Genomic DNA, 21,437 nt, shown 5'->3' with positions numbered 1-21,437 from the left:
TTTATTATCAGCACCTGGTTAGCGCTGCAGTCATTATAGTTGTTTCCATACTGGTTGCACACACAAAAAAGATGCAAAGAGATCTAGAAGGGCATTACAATAGGCACCTACTAGATAGATTACAAGTTGTTTACATATGACATCAGCACGCCCACGGGGACGTGCTGTACGTCATTTGTAAGCAGCCATATTGAGACCCGAGTGTCTCCGCACCGAGCCTGAACAGCCCGCATTACACGCCTAACAGCAGTAACTCTCTGTAGTTACTGATAATACTATCGCGGCTGAAACAACATCTATCATGTTTTTCAGACATTTTATTTGCCATTCACTTCTTTTTACATTGAAGAATTTTGCAACCGCTTGCCCCCCAACCTCATTTTGATGCACTCTATGTGGGATTATGAGGTAAGCGAACACCCCTAGCATCTTTGTAATTCGTATTATCTTTAGCCGTCAAGATATATTTGAGTTGTACTTAATCAGTAGATATACATTTTTTGTAGAGGCAGTGAATGAAAGGAAAAAAAAGAAACCCTAGGACTAATATGCAGATGAAATACTGCTACTTTCCAGTGGTACACTTTCACCAAGAGAAAGGTATGATTCTTAATATGAGGTCTTCTCTTTTCAAACCAATATCATTTGAAGGGCATTTGACAAATAAGAGATATTTTCCAATATATTTTGTAGAACAGACGAGCGAATAGTGGCCTCACATGTGGATGTCAAATGGAGAAGAATCCTTTGAGCTACAGCAAGCTGATACACGCTGCTGGTGATCCATTCAACAGATTTTTAGGTACAATCACACATATGAACTACTATACAATAATCTAGTAAGAGAGCTCAATACTGACAACAGCTTTAGATTTTCTTTATAGATTGAATAGCGAGTTGAAGCTTGAAGAGAGAATCGAGTATCTGCACTGTGAAATGTATATGAATTATTGCTCCTGGGGAAGGGAATTGACTTCCCGAAACGTGTCTGGTCCGCAGGTCGGACCCAGCCAGGTGCTGCGGCCACGTTAGGCAGACTTTTCACGGAAGCACCGGCAACGTTGCTAACGGTGCCGGTGCTTCCATGTCCCCACTCCCATAGAGTCCCATAGAACTCTATGGGAATGGGGACTTACAGTTTGCTGGCGCCTGACTTTCCCGGCCGCCGGACTCGTAATGCGCCAGTGGCACCGGGAAGCTAGGCGCCAGTAAAATGTTATGGGTCCGGTGGCAACCCGTCGGACCCATAATGAAGCCTAGTGTATCTGAACCAACATACATTCTAACTAAATCTTTAGGAAGGTGGTGAAGGGAATCAGTCTGTTCTATCATCTACTGGTTGTGTATTAGGACTAATCTCCTTGGCAGATTCCAGCTTAAGTTTTTTCAAGCCCATCTGATGTGTTCTGTCCTTCTTTTCTTTCAGCTCAGTTTCCAATATCCCTTCTCATGTTGTAGGCATTGTTTTTTAAACTCCTTAGCTTCTGTCTTTTCTGCCTGCTACCCTCTCTGGATGTCAGCCTGCATTTCTTTGAGTTACAAAGCTTCATTCTCTGTTTTTTGGCTGTTGGGATTGAAAGGGCAGGGGAGGTAATTTAAGCATCCTTACAGTCTTCGGGCCTCATTACGACCCTGGCGGTACAGGGTTAACAGCGCCGGCGCCGTTTAGCCCGTACCGCCTCATTTACGAGGTCCCCTTGTGGGACCCAGGAAGTAACGCCTGGTCAAACCAGGCGTGCTTACCGGGTCACGTGAGGGGAAGAGGGAGCAAACAACGGGCCAACTCGTAATGGCCTGTTGTTTGCTCCCTCTCCCATTCCCATTCAGCCCAATGGGGGCTGAAATGGGAATGGGGAAGGACCGGGTCCGGGTCCTTGGAGGGAGGAATTACCTTATCATGGCCCGGTAATTCCTCATTCTGTGGACCCGGACGTGATTTCGGTGGCAGCCATGCCGCAAATAGCAGCATTGCTACCGCCGAGGTCGTAATGAGGGCCTTCCTATTGTTACAACTCTGGCACACAACTAGCCCTATTTGAAATGTTTTAACTGCAGAAATACATTTTATTTGTTCAGGCCTCCTTTCTTAAACTGTTCCAGTGCACACCTGAAGGTTAAAAATGTAAAGTAGAATGTAAAAGAAATGTCATTCACATTCCGGTAAAAGGGAGGTAAAGATAGCCTTTACACATGTGCTACATAGACACACATACTAGAAACGATGGTAAAGATCTGTCTACACTGTAGTTGCATGGATTAAGGTCTGATATTACAGACTTTCCAATTTTTGGATTTAATCAAACAGTACGAGATACTCTGACTGGGAGGTAATCATACCCAATTATCCCAGATGTTGAACTTTTACTCCTGATGAAGGGAATTGTGTTCCCAAAAACATTGAGAAAATAAAGAAATGTGATGATCAATTGGATTACTCAGACTCTTCAATTAAGTTTTGGAAAACAGATCTTTACTATAATAATGAAAAGTGATTAGTGGTTTATCTTTTGGACATTTCTGATTTGGAATATCTTGACTGGCCTTGTCTGCAGTATCAGGGAGTACAGAGGACGGTGGTGTCCCAATTGTTTTTGGATGCCATTGTTTCTAGTACTCCTTTCCTGAGTCCTCTACCTTTGCAGAACTCTTACAGCCTTTCTATCAGGACTTGCTCCCAGTAATGCACAGCTCTTTTGACAGGTGCGTGGAGGTTGCCATGAAATGGTGGTAAGGGAAACAGTGCGTCACTACACACCGCTCCAATTGGCTCCCAGCACGGCACAGCAAGTCATATGAGACCGTGATGATGTCAACACGCTCCTATGAAGGCGTCCGGTTGCTGGAAGCTTGTGCTTCCCGTACTTTAAAGCGTTGGTTATCCGTGACTCGCTACTTCTCAAGTTTTCCACGGATAAGTGTGCTGTTGCTGATTTATTCTATGACATTGTTGCCTGATTTTTGGATTCTCTTCTGGTTTGCCCATTAGTGTTGGTGTTTTGGACCTTTTTTGGTATTGAACTGGATTTTGACTTACTATTTACTCGAAATTGCATCTGGATTTTCCTTTGATTTTGGTGCTTCTGGATTATTTCCCTGGTTTCTTGAACATTGGATTTTGGACTCTGTGTTCTGGTGATATTGGGCAGCCTTTTCCAGAGGAGACTGGTGAACAGGCTTTTGGCTGGCCCTGGATTAGTTGTCCCTTAGCAGCGTCATTGTGCCATATAGGGAAGCTCCCTGCGTATCTGCCTGTTTCGTTGACTTTGCAAAGTTTCTAGATTGTGGACTTTTAGGCAGTTTTGCCCTTGTTCCGCCTGGGGTAGCTAGTGCCATTTTTCATTGCTATGGTCGGTTTCCTGGTCTATGGACTTCCTGCCGGGTAGGTGCACCTTAGGTTTACTGTATACTGGTCCTTGATTCAGTTAAGTGCGGTAACTGGGAGGAGGCTTGTTCTGGGGCAGTTAGTTCAGAACAGTTTGTCACCTGCTTGTTGTTTTCTCTCGCTACAGCAGTTCCACTGGCTTCCTGGTTCACCTATCCTTTTTTCTTAAACCCTCGACAGCCAAGTATGTTCACTTCTGGTTGTGGTGGTTTTAAGGGGAATGTTCCCCACAGACGGGTCTTCACTACAGATCAAGGTCAACTCATTTTATTCCCTGACACCTTCTTCCTTCATGATACCAAAGTTACTCTCAAAAACAGGCTCAATACGGTATAGTTAGATTTCTAACATCTACACTACTATGTGGAGATCTTTTCCACAGCTGCAGTTTTTTTTAGTCTTTTCCAAGGTCCCACTACTGCCTCCAAATGTTATAAGGGTTCCCCTTAGCCCTGTGTTCAGGGTGTGAGGACATCCTATCCGCAGTGTGGCAACACGGTCTCGCTCAGTGCTCCTTGGCTCTGTTAGTGGCAAATTGGGGGGAGCACCCAAGGAAAATATCTCCAAGGAGTATAAGATGCAGTATAATACTTTATAACATTCCATAAGAGAAAAACATTGTAGGGAAATATATCTTCATGTTATCGTACAGAGAAAAAGGCAAAGCAGAAAAACAGATGTGCAACTTTCTCAAATAGAGTTTGTGTCTTTAGATTATGACTCTGCAAGTTAAGACCACCAGCAAAGCTCTGAGTCCTGTGTGCACTAGAATGGACCAGTTTAGGGCTAGGGACGGCATAATGCCCAGTTTATTCGAAAGGGAAAAACACTATACGGGCCTCATCACGAGTTGGCCAGTGCAGTAAAAATGCTGCAGTAATACTGTTACCGCTGCATTACCACACCGCCCAACTATGAGATGGGCAGAAAGTTGGAGGATTCTTCCTGGAGAAATTCAACCGACTTTCTGCCTGTTTCCGGCACAAATGCCACAGCGGAATTACCACCACAGTGATTACACCAACAATGCCCCATTGTGTCCAATGGACTCCAAAAAATGGGGACTTACATTGCCACTGCACTTGTAATCCATCGATAATACCGCCGGACCAAGTGGCGATAACTTTAATTGTGTTGGGTGGTATTCTGGCATATTTACTGCCGGGCTACTGTCCAACTTGTAATGACCCCCTTTTCTCTATAAATATCAATGTTTTTACTGTAAAGGCAGTAGTTAAGTGCTTGTGGTTACGGCAAAGCAACCATGAGCTGTCAGAATGTGGTGAAAAGTTACAAAAGTCAAACCTCATCAAAGTTGCCCTCTGGTTTGATGATAACAATTATAGTTGTGAAAAAGAAGGCTCCCACAGAGGAAAGTAAACTTTGGGGCCACTAGACAGAATCTCGGGTTTATTTAAGTCATTACTCTTTAATGTATAATGACATTTGTAAGAGTAGGCCTCTGACTGTTCCAGTTAGCTGCTCCCAGTTATATGGTGCTCCTGCCTCTTCATATCAAACAATGCAAGGCAATCAGCAAGGCATCTTCTAGGAGTAGAATATTGCCTGCCGGGTCCATGGGAAGGAGTGCTGCTCTGTGTTCACTCTGTTCTTTCAGAAGTCTGAAATCTGTAGATCCCACCAGTGCTTCGCTGTCAGTGTTTGATGATGGGATAACGGCCACAATAGAACTTCCACAGGGTCCTCTTTTGTTTCAGGGGTTTCCTCTGTTATTTGGCATTGTCACAATCAGGACGTGGATTTACAGACAAAGTTTATCATTTCTCTTGTTACTGGTTTTCCACGGACAACTAAATATGAAGCAACAATATAAAAAGATCTTCCACCATATACACACCTCATGTAAGTTTGTCAATGTTGGTGTCTTACTTCCACCCTCAACCTTTTCCTGGGACCCTTTGTAATAGTGCTGTCTGCAACAGTTCTTTTGGATTAAATTGTGCAGTACGAAAACCCAGTGTTCTCTTGAAATGTTGAGGATATCATCTCTCTCTCACTGGTCGTATGGAATCTAGCAAGCTAGTACCAAATTGACAAAATGCGTCTCTCTGTCTGTCTCTCTCTCTCACTCAGCAGCAAAATAATGGAAACACAAATTCTTGTTGTTAAGGTTCTTAGATTCCCGAGGATTCCCCTCGTTTCTTCCTTACAGTCTTCATGCCAATTGTCTATTCCCTCATGCCTGGAACTGGTGTTCCTCAAGTGCGATACGACCATCTACTATGAAGTTTCAGGTGGCACACAGGGCTCCTGAGCATCCTTTTCCATAACAAGTACAGGGACCAGTGAAGTTTCTCTCATATTCCACTGTTGGGGCAACCAGGTTTATTCCTCTCAGCAGGCTCCTGAAGGCTCTTCCACCTCAATTTCTTAGGTTCCTGGCTTCCCGTCCTTTCCAGGCTTCCCTGCAACAGCCATTCTGCTCTTCGACATTACACATCACATTCGTCTCACCGGGGACTTACCCCCTTCAGATCAAGGTCTCACACTGACCTCCTACTTTGGGCTAGATGTGCCCTCTCGAACCTTGCTTTTTTTTTTCCAACTACCACGTTGCCGGGCTCCTGCACCTATCTTGATGTTCCACTCAACCCTCCTCCTGATACTCAACTCATGCTTCCTCCTTTTGTTCATTAACTTCCTCCAACTGGTCCCAACTCCAACCTCCTGCTGATTGTTTAAAACTTTTATAGATACTCTTTAACCTCCTCCTGATATTCAACGCCAACCTCCTCTTGACACTCAACTACAAATTCCACCTGATGTTCCTTTACCTCCTTCCCCTGAGACTCAACTCCACCCCCCTTCAGCCACTGAACTCCTTCCTCACCAAGACAATCAACTCCAACCTCCTCCTACTAGCTTGTCTCCCCACTCGCATGAAGCCTCCTTTACAACAAGCTCCCATCACAAACTCCAAGGGCCCCGCCAACTCACTCCAAACCCCTGCCTCAGCCTGCATTTCCAATCAGCCACACCTCTGTAGTGTGCGCTGATCTGTTTTTACCCTAGGGTTGCTAACTGTTTTAGGTTTTTGTATAGGTGTGAAATGGTTGGGAGGAAATGGAATTAATGGCATTTGCCATGATTCTGTTATCTTACTCTGCGTGTCTGATTGAGGATTATGTGTGTAGTGTAAGGTAAACCTACAACAACCAGCCAATGAAAAACAGTCCTTTGAGGAAAAAAGCTTGATGCAATTCTTTGCAAAGAAAACAAGATTTTTTTGTATACAAAATGGAGAAATGGTGACAGAGAGTGCAGTAGAACCCAACTGCCACAGAGTTAGCTCTCTGGGCTAGTTCGATGAATGCAAGCAGTTAAATAGCAAATAATCACTTGTGACACAAACAGCATACAGAATTATCCCACAACCCTCATTGGCTACTACCTATATACATGCTACCAGTCTCCTGTAGTCCCTTGATCAATTGGCCACATCTCCACCTACCCCTGCCCTCAAACACGTGGTCTTCTACTCCGTCACCTTGGTTCCCCGCAAATGATTGGCGGGTTACATGCTATGTTACCATCTGCATGGGCATAGTCCCATGGAGTGTACCTGGTCGTTAACATGAGGTCAGCGGATACTCGCTAGGTCAAATTGGCCCTTTAGGATAAATAAGAGCTTCTCTTGGTCCCAGGATCACAGGCGCCCCCATCATGCCTCCCCGTCGCAGGGCTACATTTTTAAGCCTCATCTCGTGCTCCTGGTAGTGAAAATCACAGGATGTTTCACTCCTTGCTCCCCCCCTTATAGGCTACCCCTCCTGGGAGTTCCTCCTGCACCTTTTGGAGACCTCACTAATCAGCCATTTTCTGAAGGATTTAGGGGTCTTGTTTGTGGGCATCTGGCAGTTCAAAAGGGATGATCATTCTTCTGGGGGGTGCTAGGGTCCTAAATCTAGGCCGGCCCTTTGGCAGCACGAAACCTCTGACCCGGCTCCCATGGGCTAGTCCTTCGGGGACGGGCGCAGCATTGTCCGTACGCGGCCATTCACATTCTTTTTGGGTTTCTCAGGCCTGCAACATGAGATAGTTGTACTTTTATGTGTCAGGCCTGTTGGCCTCTACGTTCGGTTTCCCTGCTGGGCCATGGGATGGGAAAGGGATTTGAAACTCATTGTCTTGTTATGCTGCTGCTTTCACCACGGCCTGCAGTGAACTAGGCCTTGCTTTAAACATGGTGGTACCTCAGTATTTTCTGCAGCAGGGACCAGGGCCTACATTTACATTTGTATACACTCCATTTCACTTATACCTCAATGTTAGTCATACCCTATACCAGGGCCTACATTGTTCACATGTCTAATGGAAAATAGTACATTTATTGTTCCCATATTGCGTGCCCCGCCCCGCTGTAGTCACACACATGCATTTCCTCGCGCACTATTATATTTTCCTCAATCTAAATTGTTTGGGTGGGCATGGGACCTGAACGTGCATCCAACATTCCCCCCCCCCTTTAGTTAATGATGTAAACTCCCCCCTTCCTGGGCATACTTCTCCGGGGTACCTTTGAGATAAATACAACCCCCATCACCAGCTAGATCAACCCAATGCTTTACATAATTCTCTGGGTAGGGTGGGGGTGACGTCAAGGTCCGGGGGGGACATATAGACCATTCTACCCTCACTATACATTGCTTTTTTGAATCCTATATTTAAATATGACCATTCTCTGTAGTAGGAGGAGCCCTATCAAGACCATCATCATGGCACTGTTCGCTAGTGTCTTTACGCAGCACCAGAGTATCATTTGGCACAAGCAGAACATTACCAGCAAGATCACCACGATAATAACCAATATCCTCGCCACTGCTCCGAGCCATGTTGGCGCCCACAAGAACAGTGTATCGAACCAATCTTCAGCTTCCTCTCCCGTTTCAGTTTCCATGCCCACCTTAACTTTTGGAAGGCCCCTATGATGTGTGACAGGGACACATTTTCTGCATCGTTCGGAGGGACGTATGTGAAAAATGACAGTCCTATTTTTTTGCACATACCCCCTTCCATTGGATTTAACAGATCGAGGACATCGGTTCTGGAGAGTCATCAAACGGCTCATGCTCATCTCACTCTTGATCGCGTTCAGCCCCTGCTCTGTATCGTTCACCAACTGGATCATTTCCCACCTCACGATCTGGAGAAACTTGGCATTGGCTTCGTCCTAGACCCCTGTTAGCAGGAGGGAGAAGAAGAACACCTTTGTCTTGGTGTACAAACAATATTTGTCTGGTATCTCTTTCAGCAATGTGCTGCTTTGATATATGCAAGGGGTAGTGCAGCTGCTCCAAGGCCATCATCACCAACGCTTGAGGCATTACCACCTTACCTGTGATAACCTGCTTCTATATTAGATCAGTGGGAGATTGTTAACACCCCTTTTTCTGCCATAACAACTTTTCATCCTGAGGTGCCTGCCCCTGCAACTCAACGAATTGGGTGACTGGTACCACAGTATAGGGACCCTCCAATTGGAGCTGCATGCTAGCTATTTGTGGGTGCTTTGCTAAAGCTAGCACCGGAAGATATGCAGCTAATTTTGCTACCTGGTCTGCTGTCTCGTTAACGAAGGAGATAGGGTCCATATTGTTAGTATGAGCGGCACACTTGATGACAGCGACAAATGTAGGCCACGAGAGAGCGTGTATTAGTCTTTCGAAACAGAGCAGCATGTTGCCCCGGGGACCCATCTGCCCTTCGGAACTCCCTCCTCTGCCATTGTGACAACCCACAGTGAACAGTAGTGGCAACGTATGCAGAATAAGAGTAAATGGTAACTCGACACCCTTGAGATGCTTCTAGCAGTTCAATTAGAACTATAAGCTCTGCAGCCTGGGCAGAGTAGTGCATAGTTAATCTTTTCTTCACCAGTACTTCATACTCTCCGTCCACTAGACAGACCATTGCCCCACCTGTGCACCTCTTACTCGTCTCCTGGTCAATCGTTGATGAAATAACGAAAAATATCTCTCCATCCTCAAGAGCAGAGTCCTTTGCCTTTGGTATGTCATCGTCAGGGCGTTCATATGTGACACAGTTGTGCATGTCATCATCGTCAGTGATTGGTTCAGTTAAAAATGTGGTTGGGTTCACTGTCTTGCATCGGACAATATGAATAGATTCACTGGACAGTATTACTTCATATGCGGATGCCCTCTGTGTCATCAGTGTGGATTTGGACCTTTCTTGAATAGCAAATACTGCGTGCTCTACATATAATGTCACCGAACATCCCATCCTTATAGAGACAGACTTCCCGAAGGCAAAGGCTGCGGCAGTCAGAGCGTGTTCACAGGGGAACTTGCATCTCTGAGTCCAACATACCACTGTATTACGCTAAAGGTTTCGGCCCATCATACTTTTCTGTGTCAGGACAGCTGTCATCATTTGTCCGTCTGAGTGTGAAAACAAATAAAACTCTTGTGTGTAGTGCAATGTCGCTAACTCTGAGGCAGTAGCAATTCCGTAATTAAGTTCTTGGAAACTAGTGATCGGGCCTCATTATAGGTTTGCCGGTCTGGAAACAAGGGTGCTGGTAAACTCACCGGCATCCTTGTTTCTGGACCGACAAACTGCAAGTTTGCCTGCCGGGAGCCGCTGTGTCCGACAGGTCTGACCCTGCCGGGTGGAGAGGTCACGCTAGGCAGATCTTTCATGGGAGCACGGCACCGTTAGCAACGGTGCCGGTGCTCCCATGTCCCCACTCCCATAGAGTCCAAAAGGACTCTATGGGAATGGGGATTTTTCAAATATACCGGCGCCTGACTTCATGGTGTCAGATTCGGAATGAGCCGGTGGCACCAGGAGGTCAGGGGCCAGTAAATTATTCCGAGTCCGGCGGCACTGGCATGGTTACTGCCAGACTCGGAATGAGGCCTGATGGCATGATGGCATGGCTACCCCCAAACTCGGGTCCGTGTCCCGAAAAATGGGCTCAATGGGAATGGGGAGGATGCCAACAACGGTCCCGTTAATAACGGGGCCATTGTTAGCATTCTGTCTGCTAGCGGGTGCCGCTCTGCACGTCTGGTCAGAACTCGTAATGTGGCGGTAGAGTGATAACAACACCGACAGCACTACCGTATCACTCTACCGCCAGGGTCAATCCTGTCTAACTCCTCTTAAAGGCTGAGCTGGGTCATGCACAGGACTGTGTGCCATTCTCCTTCTCGATTTCTGTCCCTATGAGGACAATCTTCTCTTTCGACGCCACCACCCCTTCTAAATCGACCATAAGAATGGTTCTCGTAACATATTCCTTTGGCTGAGCAGGTCTGAACAAGAACTCGGATGGCACTCTCCAAGACAGGATGGCTACCTTCGGTACTGCATTCAACAATACTGTAGCCCCATATATTAACAGGCCTTAGTGCACAGGTATTGCCCTAGTTGCTGCTTCAGTCCCCAGTGCATGCATGATCATCATCACCCTTACATAACATATGACCTTGGTGGAGCACACCACCCTTCTCTCAGTGAACGTGTGATGGTCATATTCAGTTTACTGAGCACATCCCTCCCCAACAAATTGGTATGAGATGCCGTTGAAAACAGCAATGGTGCTTGTACAACACTGTCACCAGTCTTAATGGGCAGTTCTTCCATGAAAGGAACTGATTTTATTGCCCCAGAGAAACCCTGCATTCCATCACCTCGCCTGGCAAAGGGAAGTGCCCCTCCCTGATAATTGGTTTTGTGGCACCTGTGTATACCATAAACATGAATGATTCGTTACCCATCTCCATGTTCACCAATGGTTCCTCTTGGACTGGGCATGCTAAAGTTCTCTGTGGGCTGTCCTAATCTGGATAAATGTTTGTCCCTGGAAAGACAAAAGGATGTCCACTGATCACGCGGGCCCCTTTATAGTGTGTCACTGTGCCATGAGGCACTGCATTACTGTTTGGCACTTGAGATGCCTGTGGTTGTGCGGGGTGTACCGCATAGGCTGGTGTGCCACAAGGCGCCAGTGCCTGTAGGTGCGGAAACTGTGGTGGGCGAGCAGGCAGACCACTTGGGGGTACTTGGGCATAGAGCTGTGGATACGGGGCGGGAGGGCCTTGCACGCACAGGGGCATTTTCTGGTTGCATGCAGCCGCTTGTCTGCTCCTACACTCCTGTGAAGAATGACCCGTTCGCCCACAGCTTCAACATCGCCCCATGTTCCCCCCCTTGGTTCCATTCCTACAAAAGCCCTTCTTCCTCCCCGTGGGGGCCTGCAACCCCCCCTCTGCCCTGGGATACCCTCTTGGGGGCCACCCATGTTACCGTGGCTGATACTCACCAATCCAACCATTTCCAGGGGCTGACCGCATCTCCCCCAAGATCACCCTCTGTTCAGTCTGTTCTCTGGGTACGTGGCTACTACCGCCCCCTCTACTGACAATTTCACCAATTTCTTTCGCGCTAGCTTTGCTTCTTCTGTCTGTACCCTCTGTGCCGTCTCCTTTTGTTTTTCTTTTCCGCCGCTTACAATGGTGCACAATTATTGACTGTATCTTCACCCCCCCCCCTTCGCTTCACTCCCCACTATCTTGTGAAGTTCCTTCTGCACCTCTTTGGGGAGTCCTTTCTTCACCATAAAATAGAAAAATACAATTGACTGACCCCACGGTTCACCTTGTAATTTGCTTCTTGTTACTGTTATTGTTATATTAAATGTATTTGGTTGTTGTTAATGTGCAGCGCTTTGGTATAAAGCTCTATATAAGCGTAATAAATACAATACAAATACAATACCTGTTTCTGCCCTCCGCATCTCTTGTATTTGTAAAATGTACTGAGCTGGGTCCTCATCATCCGGCATTGTATGTTGCTTTATTGACTGGAGATCTGGTGTATTGGGTTATACGCGCTGCAGCACCGCCCACACCTGGGCTCTGATATCATCGAAATGGGCACCGACATGAAGATCATTCTCTAATCGTACCCCGGGATACCCTGGTTTAGCCCAAATAGCATCTGCCTGATCTCCCAAAATTGCGACAAGCACACTCTTCACATCGCCCACAGCCAGAGTACCTGCTGTCTGCTTTTCAAATGCATAAATCCACTTTCCCAACCCAACTGTGAACGGTAGTGTTTTTATTAAATTATTCCTAGCCATGTGTGGCCATGGTACATACTGTTGCCTTCCTGGTCCTTTGTGCAACAGCGGGAGTTGTGCCCCCACTGTCTTCATCACATTCTTTTTCCCCACTTGCTTTCCCTTTGCAACCGCTACGCATCTAAAGCGGTTCCTCAATCTAGGCCCCCACAAGCTCTACAACTGTGGCGATCTCACGGGCAAGGCCTCTTCCAACCCCCACTCATCCACTGCGTCCCACTCCTAATCTGCTCCTACTCCTGCCTCATCGGCAGGCCTCACAGCCTCGTACTCCAAATTCCCTGCCTGATGCCTCTCCTCTCCTTCCTTCTCAATAAGCACATCCTTAATCGCTGTACTGCAATCCTGAACAGAATGTCTCTCGCTCTCCACTCATCTGTCCCATAAGTGCTCGCTGCCCATCACCCTGGACAATCTCAATCTTGCTAACTTGTTCTCTGCCATCCTTAACACTTCTAAATGTTTCTGTTCCTTTCCTTCTGCTCTGTATCCTTCTGTTCCTGAGCTCGAGCGGTTGCAGGCGCTAAATGGTTTGGGATGTTGTGGTACTGGGCAGACGATGACGGTGGAGGGGGAAGAGGTGACGGGTAGCGGGATATAAACAGGATTTGTGTATCCTGACACTGTACGTGTGGGGTAGCATCCTAATGAGGGAGGCTGTGCTGCTTGTGTTGTAACTGATGGGGCGAGAGATTCCTGAACCGTCGAAGGGCATGACAACGGTGGTCCATCCTCTGTCTTCTTGGGGCTGGGGGAGCATCTTGTAACTTCTCTACCATCCTCCATACTTCCAACACTTCCATTCTGTTCATTAATTTCTTCCCCTTATATTTTACTCCTAGGAATGTATACATATGACCCAAGAAACACTTGTGTACGAGCGCGATACAAATAAAATATCATATCATATCAGGATGTCTTTATTATTCGTTCCCTGTTCTGGCCATGGTTTAAACATGCCCCCTTTCGTCTCGGCCACCCATTTACTATGATACTTCCTAATCTTCTCCTCATACAATGGGAGAGCCGTACACATGTACTCCAATGGGATCTCTGGCTCCATTTTAGCTTCCCCTATTGTAATTGTAATTGTTTATTTGTAGAGCGCTTATACACAAGTGAAGTGCTTCAAAGCGGCAAGAGTACAAGGGAAAACAGTAGTCATTCTTAGGCCTTGACGTTTCTGAATGATCTAACAAAAATTAATTTGTATACTAGGCCAGAGGCATTTCTACTAGTGCAAGTGCATGACAGGAGGGAAGGAGAGAGGGCGGTGGAGAAGGGAAGAGCAAACCATCACGCGCCTATGCACCAGTGTTTCAGGTGCAACCAAGCTAGGGAGAGAAGACAAAGGGAGGACAGGACAAAACGAACTTGCTAGGCCTAGTGCATTCCTGGTCGTGCAAATGACACAGACAGGAAGTGCGAGGGAGAGGGAGAGGGATAAGTGCGCCCAGTCCATCAGGGCCTCAGTTAAGTGCAGAAGAGGGTGCCTCTCACATGAAACGTAATTCAGAGTGCAGAAGTATGAGGCATAATGCAGAGGCCCGGAGGCAAGTGTAGGACTGGCGCAGGAGCCTGGGACCTGTGTGGCTCTAGAGGTGCACCAGGCGACCAGTCGGTGAACTGAGAAGATTTGGGGAGTAAAGCAAGAGAGAGGGGAAAAGGGGGTTAGCAGGGGAGAGGGACAGAGAAAGAGAAAGAGACGAGGAAGGTCTTGAGAAGTTTCCGGAACTTGAGGAGCGTTCAAGGAACTTCAAACGTTATGCAATACCTTACTTTATTTGAGGCTCTGATCTAGCAGTGCCCTGTCGTCCCATTATCCCACCCTTTTCCTGTTACTGATACACCGCCCTTCCCCTTCATCAAACTCACCACACAGACACATGCCTCACTCTAGTCTCATACCACTACATCCCATACTCTCTCACACACACACCGTCCACTCCCTTACTTTACTCCACTTCGAAATTCACACACAAGAAACCCCGACCCCTCCTTGGTCTGCATCAGTACAATAGAAACACCAATAAAAACACATAAATACCTTGCCCATGCCTCCTTCATATCAGGCGGGGAGATCTCAGGCCCACATGGACTACTTATTCCTTCTCATGCCCCCTTTATATAGTGCAGAGAGATCACAGGCCCACTCAATAGGCAGAGCCTCTATCTTTATTCCTTTTAAATAACACAGCGCTGTCTTCTATCCCCAATCAGGAAATTGAAATAGATTGTCAGATTGCTTTCCAGAAAGACAGCATTTAGAAGCACAGGTGGGCCCCACTTCCCCGCCAATTACATGTCAGCGATCCATATTGTGCTATAGTAGAGGAGATTACTTGTATATTACTGCATTAGCTCTGTAGATGTAAGGACTCTGCTCTTTGAATAACAATCAGCTGACTCATTAAATGCAGACTTTCTTTCCTTGGTTCTTTATATCTTGCTGTGGCATAATAAGAAAGCCAAAGTCTAGAGTTGGGAGCTGACATACCTTGTGAAGTGGGTATGACATAGTCAAGAAGACTTAAATATCAATTTCACCCACCCAGTCTTTTCAAACACCTCAACACTAGCTATAAAAGGCCATCTGTTTGGGGGTACTGTCAAATGGTGTTGAAACTGTGAAATAATATTGAAATAATATAACCCTATGCAAAAATACTTCACTGGGAATACTTCAAAGAGAAGTGGGCTGCAGGGACTTCATCAAGATATAACTTAATTTAGTAAAAATATAACATTTTTAAGTATTATTTACAAGCAGAGCCAGGATAATGAATGCTATCATTGCCAAGTCCTGCAATTAGAACATCAGCTCAGGCAACATCTATGCCACCATCTTCATTGTTAGTTCCGCAGAAAATATCAGTTCTTGCAAATGCTGTCACTGCCAGTGTCACATTCGCAATCATTATTCGACTCGCCAATGGTCTAACGAAAGACCCACCTCTTTACTGCATATAATAACAAAAAAGAAAAGGAAAAAAATACAAAATGCCACGTTGTCTTTCTACTTCGCACCACTCTCACCACACCAACACTTGCACCTAACTCTCTAACACTCACTCTTCCCCCACCAATGTTGTTTTTCGCCTGCAAAGGTGCACTTACATCTACGTGTTCTCCCAAGTTCCTCCATCACGAGATCCCATCAATGGCATGCACAATCTGGAATTGGCGCACGCTCCAAAGAGCAGACAGGAATTCAGGCAACATGGCTCCTGTAAACCTCTCTGATTTGTGCACAGGGGACTAGTTGCTGCATGTGGGTGCGGCCCCTCCAGATGTGCAGCCAGGAATCCTCCCTCTCTGCGGAGAGGTTGGGATCACGTCTGGGTCACTAATTTTGTAAGGTAGACCTCCAAACAACCAACTAATGAAAAACAATCCTCTGAGGAAAAAAGCTTTCTGCACTTCTTTGCAAGGAAAATAAGATTTATTTTGTTACAAAAAGGAAAACCAGTGACAGAAGGTGCCATAGAACCCGCTGCCACAGAGCTATGAATACAAGCAGTTAAATAGAAAATAATCATCACTCATGACACAAACAGTCTACAGTGTTATCCCACCACCCTCATTGACCACCACCAATTTACATGCTACCAGTCTCCTATAGTCCCTTGACAGATTGGTCACATCTTCACATACCCCTGCACTCTAACATGTGGCCTTCTACTCTGTCACCTTGGTTCCCTGCTACCTGATTGGTAGGTTACGTGATATGTTGATACTGAACATTCTTGGAACACGTGTTAGTTCTAAGTTCCACAACCCCCTCGGGCAGAGGAGTTGGTATGCTCTGAACTGGCTTCTTCCTAACTCTTATGGCAGATCTGTGACTATACCTTTTCGCTCTTTCCTCCTTTTTCTTTTCCAAGTTTCATTCACTTCTTTCACACCCTCAACCACTCTCCTTACCCTCACTCACATTGGTGCGTGGTAAATGCAACTTGGCACAAACGGACAGTGCAAAGACTGGTCCCCTTCTTATCACTCCTGCACCCCTAGGGCAGGACTGGGTCTGGTGAAGACTTTGGTAGGCCTCCTGCCTCACGCTGAGAGAGGTCGCCGTTCCCCCCCTGACAGGCTCAAAACTCAGTCCCCATACCAAAATCTGTAGAGGAAACACTTACATTTCAGGGGTCTAACATGAGAGCCACATTGTATAACTATTGCATGGGATTAACAATCCTTATCTTCCCTGAGATCACAGAATTGGTAGGTGGGGATGGGGACAGTGCAGAAAATGGGATATTAACTTTGTAGATTGCTTTCCAGAAAGACAGCATTTAGTGTTCGGCAGAATTATATGCAGTACCCCTTGGGAAAACCACACACAATTAAGACTACAAGGGACAGTAGAAATTCACCTTTGGTACAAGCCTGTACTACACAGTTAAAGTGGTAGCGATGGCTAAGCAGCCAGACTTATCTCAAGAGTAAGTGAGCAGTATCAAATAGTAACACAAAGGACAGCAATTACTATGATTCAGGCAAACACTGACTCAAGGTTTTCAAGTAAAAGAATATACATTTATTTCTCTCTTTAGTTGTATAACATTACACTATTATAAGCAGTTTAAAAATCACACTCTTAATACACCACACCACTCCCAATAAGTTCCAGACAAATTAAGCTCACAAAATGAAGTGGGAGCAAAATGGCACTCCAGCAATTTAAAAGGGAGGGAAAAACAAAGTTAATAGAAATTGAACCACATCAAGAGGTAAGTCCTCAGGGCAATTGAGCAAGAGGAACTACAGTGTTAGAATCAGGTAGAAAAGGCTTAGGGCCAAAGTCAATGGGTCAAAAGTCTTTTGCTCAAGATCACACAGTTCAGGGTAGTTCCTGGTAAAGTTCGTGCCACGGATTCCGGACGAGGTGGGTTGGCAGAAAAGTTAGTTCAAAGAGAAGAGAAGGACAAGCCCTCGGTTTGGAGAAAGATTTCAAACACTTTCACCGCGGCTGAACGAAATGAACAACCTGATTTGCACAGTACCTTTTAAACAGAGAGGAAGCTGTAGCTGAGGTGGACGTTCCTGGTAATTCCTGCAGGCTCACGGTTCCTTAAGCGACTGTTGGACTGACAAGAAGTAGGAAGACTGGAGGGTCCTGCACTACCCAGGGAAGAAACCAGCAGCAGAGCAAAGCAACAAATAAAAGGTGCGCTCCTTAAAACCCAAGTAGGGTCCGACCTTCCTGGCTGTCTGGCCCACTGTAGCTCTGTACAGCGAATTCGACCAGAGGAGGGGTCCTGGCTTGAAGTTTGGGCGAACTGGTTGGTTCCACCAGCTCAAGGGAAGAAGTTTCCTGGAGGATCTTCTCTGTCGTCCGATTCTGAAGATTCGGACCTGCAGCAGGGCTTCACCGGGCGTTTCAGTCGTTGTAGGGGTCCTCTTCCATCAGCTCCTCGTTGGTTCTTTCGTTCCAGTGGTGACTCTGCCTTTCCAGTCCCAGAGACCTGCTTTTTTCATGCAGTTTTCCCCCATTCATATATCCTGGATGTCAATCACACAGCAGGGTGGCTGTCCTGGCAAGGACAGACACCCAGCCAATCAAACAGGAGTGTGACTTGGGTTACCAAAGGAACCCATGGCAGGGGTCCTAAGATCCCTCCCTCACATCCTGCCTACCCAGACTTCTGTGCAGAAGCCCGCGAAAAGACGGAGAACAAAGGGACCAAACCTGATTTGGCACGCAGAGTAAAACACGAGAAAGACTTTAACAAAAAGAAATGGCAATTAAACCCAGCCAGAGCCGAAATAAAATATATTTTGTCAAGCGGGTTTATGTTCGAGGCTACCTTAATAGCCTAAAACAATACCACGGTTATATAAGATAACCGGGGTATGAAAAATAGGGTAGTTACCACTGCCACCAGCCAAGTCTTGATGGAAAGGGGGCGAAACAGTGCTCCAAGAGAGACAGACAAAAAGGGATAAGAATTAACCCTTTCCAATACTCCATGTAAGATGGGGTGTACTGGGTCTGTGGTTTAAAAAGACTACATAAAGTTAATGGCAACTTGACATGTTTCTGGGAGACAGTAGTCAGTCCCAGAAAAATGGAGTCAGTGGGAAGTCTAAAAGACAACCCTGTCACTGCACTGAACGTGCTGTGTAACACACATAAAAATGATGCTCATGGAGTAGGTGAGGCTCCAGAGCCGAAGATCACACATATGGTAAAAACACACACAGCAAAACACATGTAAGAGTGGGGAAAAGGCTCACACTCTTACCAGGTGAAAAAAATAAACCCTTGAAATCTAGCAAAGCTGCTGAGGGACTCATTAGGTAAGGGAAATCGGCCATTTATGAGAATTCTCCCTAACATTTAGAAGCACTGGTGGGCCCCACTTCCCCACCAATTACATGTCAGTGATCCATATTGTGCTATAGTAGAGGAGATTACCTGTATATTACTGCATTAGCTCTGCAGATGCAAGGACTCTGCTCTTTTGAATAACAATCAGCTGACTCATTAAAATGCAGACTTTGTTTCCTTGGTTCTTTATACCTTGTTGTGGTATGATAGCAAAGCCAAAGTCTAGGGTTGGGAGCTGACATACCTTGTGAAGTGGGTATGACATAGTCAAGAAGACTTAAATATCAATTTCACCCACCCAGTCCATTCAAACACCAGAACACTAACTATCAAAGGCCTTCTGTTTGAGGGTACTGTCAAATGGTGTTGAAACTGTGAAATAGTATTGAAATAATATAACCCTATGCAAAAATACTTCACTGTGAATACTTCAGAGAGAAGTGGGCTGCAGGGACTTCATCATGATAAAACTTAATTTAGTAAAATATAAAGTTTTTATGTATTATTTACAAGCAGAGCCAGGATAATGAATGCTATCATTTCCAAGTCCTGAATTACAACATCAGCTCAGGCAACATCTATGCCACCATCTTCATTGTCAGTTCTGCAGCAAATATCAGTTCTTGCAAATGCTGTCACTGCCAGTGTCACATTTGCAATCATTATTTGACTCGCCAATGGTCTAACGAAAGACCCTCAGTCCCAGTGCTGTCAGTAACCAAGTCTTCACCTACTGAAAGTAATGTGTGTTATGTGATCAATATCTACAAACTTCAACTTTTGATAAGATTGATGTTTTTTTAGAAATGTGATGCGATTACACAAACGGTTTGAAGCTCAGCTGCAGTTACAACTGTTGTGTGGTCATCATAATGCAGTCTAAAGGACTAACATTGTGACCTGATGTTATAGTTTTCTTTATGCTTCCTTTGTAGGCTCACAAGATTCCTGAGGCCTGATTTGGCATCATTCCTTGTCTTGGTGGTAGAATGCAATTTATATACTGTTGTATTTCCAGGGGTCAAGTGATTTTGGCTGACCTGGCACTCAGAGGTGGTCATTTTCAAGTAAGTCTCTATATTGATACATTTTGAAGTAATAGTCTATATTGATAAAGGGTGCCATGCTAACATTTGTATGATCTGAATTGTAAGCGTCCGTGTAGAAAGGGGAAAGTTCTTAATCCCCACTTTGCATGGTTGATGGTCCTTTGAGGCAGAAGATCTGAACAATTGAACTTCAACCTTCCATCCAATGTATGTTTGATCTTTTTAAAAAAAAAATATTAATTGCTTGATAAGGTAACAAGGGAAATCATATTAATAGCATTACAAAGCCAGTGGAGTTTGACAGTGACCACATTTCCCAATTATATACAGTGCATTGCAATCTTGGTACATTTAGGGATAAGTATTGAGTCTATACCATTCTATTTTCCGAGTTCATTGGGGATCATTTGGGTCCGGGGGGTCTGCATATCCCACTCCCTCAGTTGTCATCGTTTGGAGGTAAGCTCAGAAAGGGGGCCAGATATCCAAAGCCGTGGAAGGGTATCGGGTAATAAAATCACAGCAAAAATGTCCCCTTAAATGGTATAATGGGTCTGGGGGTTGCAGGGGTTTCCCCCGCATCCTTTACATGATTGTGGCAGCAAAACCACAGCATTTTTACTGCAATATTTTGTATACACGGCCATTTTTGCCGCAATTCTATTACATGGAACCGCGCAGCAGGCTGGTTGTAGAGAGATCCAGCATTCCTCGATATTCAATACCCAGGTAACATATCAGAGCCATTGTTCGGTGGTGGGGCTGGCAGGTCTAAGCCATAGCACAAAATACGGTGCACATCAAGGATCATACAAAGACTGGCAAGTTTGCAGTGGGATCCACGAAGTGGCAAGAACTCATGAAACAAGCAATTCATAGGATTCGGGTCAATGGTGCAGTCAAACATCATGGATACCGTGGTGCAAACCCCTGCCCAATACCCAGAAATTCTGGAACAAGCCAAACCATGTGGAGTTAGCTTGAGTCGTCTGTGTGGCATCTATGGCAGTGGGGGAGTGGTCCTGAGACTGTGTAGTTGGGGTATAGTGAAATCTATGCAGTGCCTTGAACTGAATCAGGTGGAACCTGGCATTCAGGGAAACCTCTGGAGTCCGTTTGCACATAGCCTACCAGCATTCGTCAGTGATGTCCATGCCCAATTCCCTGCCCATATCTTGCGAAGTTTAGAAAGCAGTTTGTTAATCCGGGCTTGAAGCAGCCTATACAGACTAGACACCACCCCAGTAGGTACAACGCTTCCCGCAATTAATGCTAACAGTGGTTCATCCGGGGGCAGTGCAGGGAACTCCCTCCGTGTTTTCTTAAATGCACAACCGAGCCTGGTATATTGTAGTCAGCGGGAGGATTGCTCTCCTGGGTATTTAGGAAGGTCAAGTGATGCAATATAAGGACCCATTTCAAACATGTCACCCAAAGTGGAGTAGCCATTGGTTGCCCACTTTCTCACAGCGGATTTACTTATTTTGGGCCACACCGGGTAGAGGTTCCATAAAGGTAGGTACTTATAAAATGGTTGAG

At 45.8% G+C, this 21,437-nt stretch overlaps 1 long non-coding RNA gene across 3 annotated transcripts in view; it reads left to right on the top strand.

Annotated features, from left to right (window-relative positions):
* Positions 1 to 21,437, top strand: part of LOC138511055 (uncharacterized) — an 804,004-nt gene that overhangs the window by 80,728 nt on the left and 701,839 nt on the right. For all 3 annotated transcript variants that reach the window (XR_011280562.1, XR_011280563.1, XR_011280561.1), the window contains exon 2: positions 19,785 to 19,916. This is a non-coding gene — a long non-coding RNA (uncharacterized lncRNA). The remainder of the gene's footprint in view (positions 1 to 19,784; positions 19,917 to 21,437) is intronic.

The sequence above is a fragment of the Ambystoma mexicanum genome, chromosome 6p, assembly GCF_040938575.1.
Source record: "Ambystoma mexicanum isolate Mex_15411 chromosome 6p, UKY_AmexF1_1, whole genome shotgun sequence".
NCBI lineage: Eukaryota > Metazoa > Chordata > Amphibia > Caudata > Ambystomatidae > Ambystoma > Ambystoma mexicanum.
Note: the sequence above shows the minus strand (reverse complement) of the source record. Positions and strands in the feature narration are given on the sequence as shown.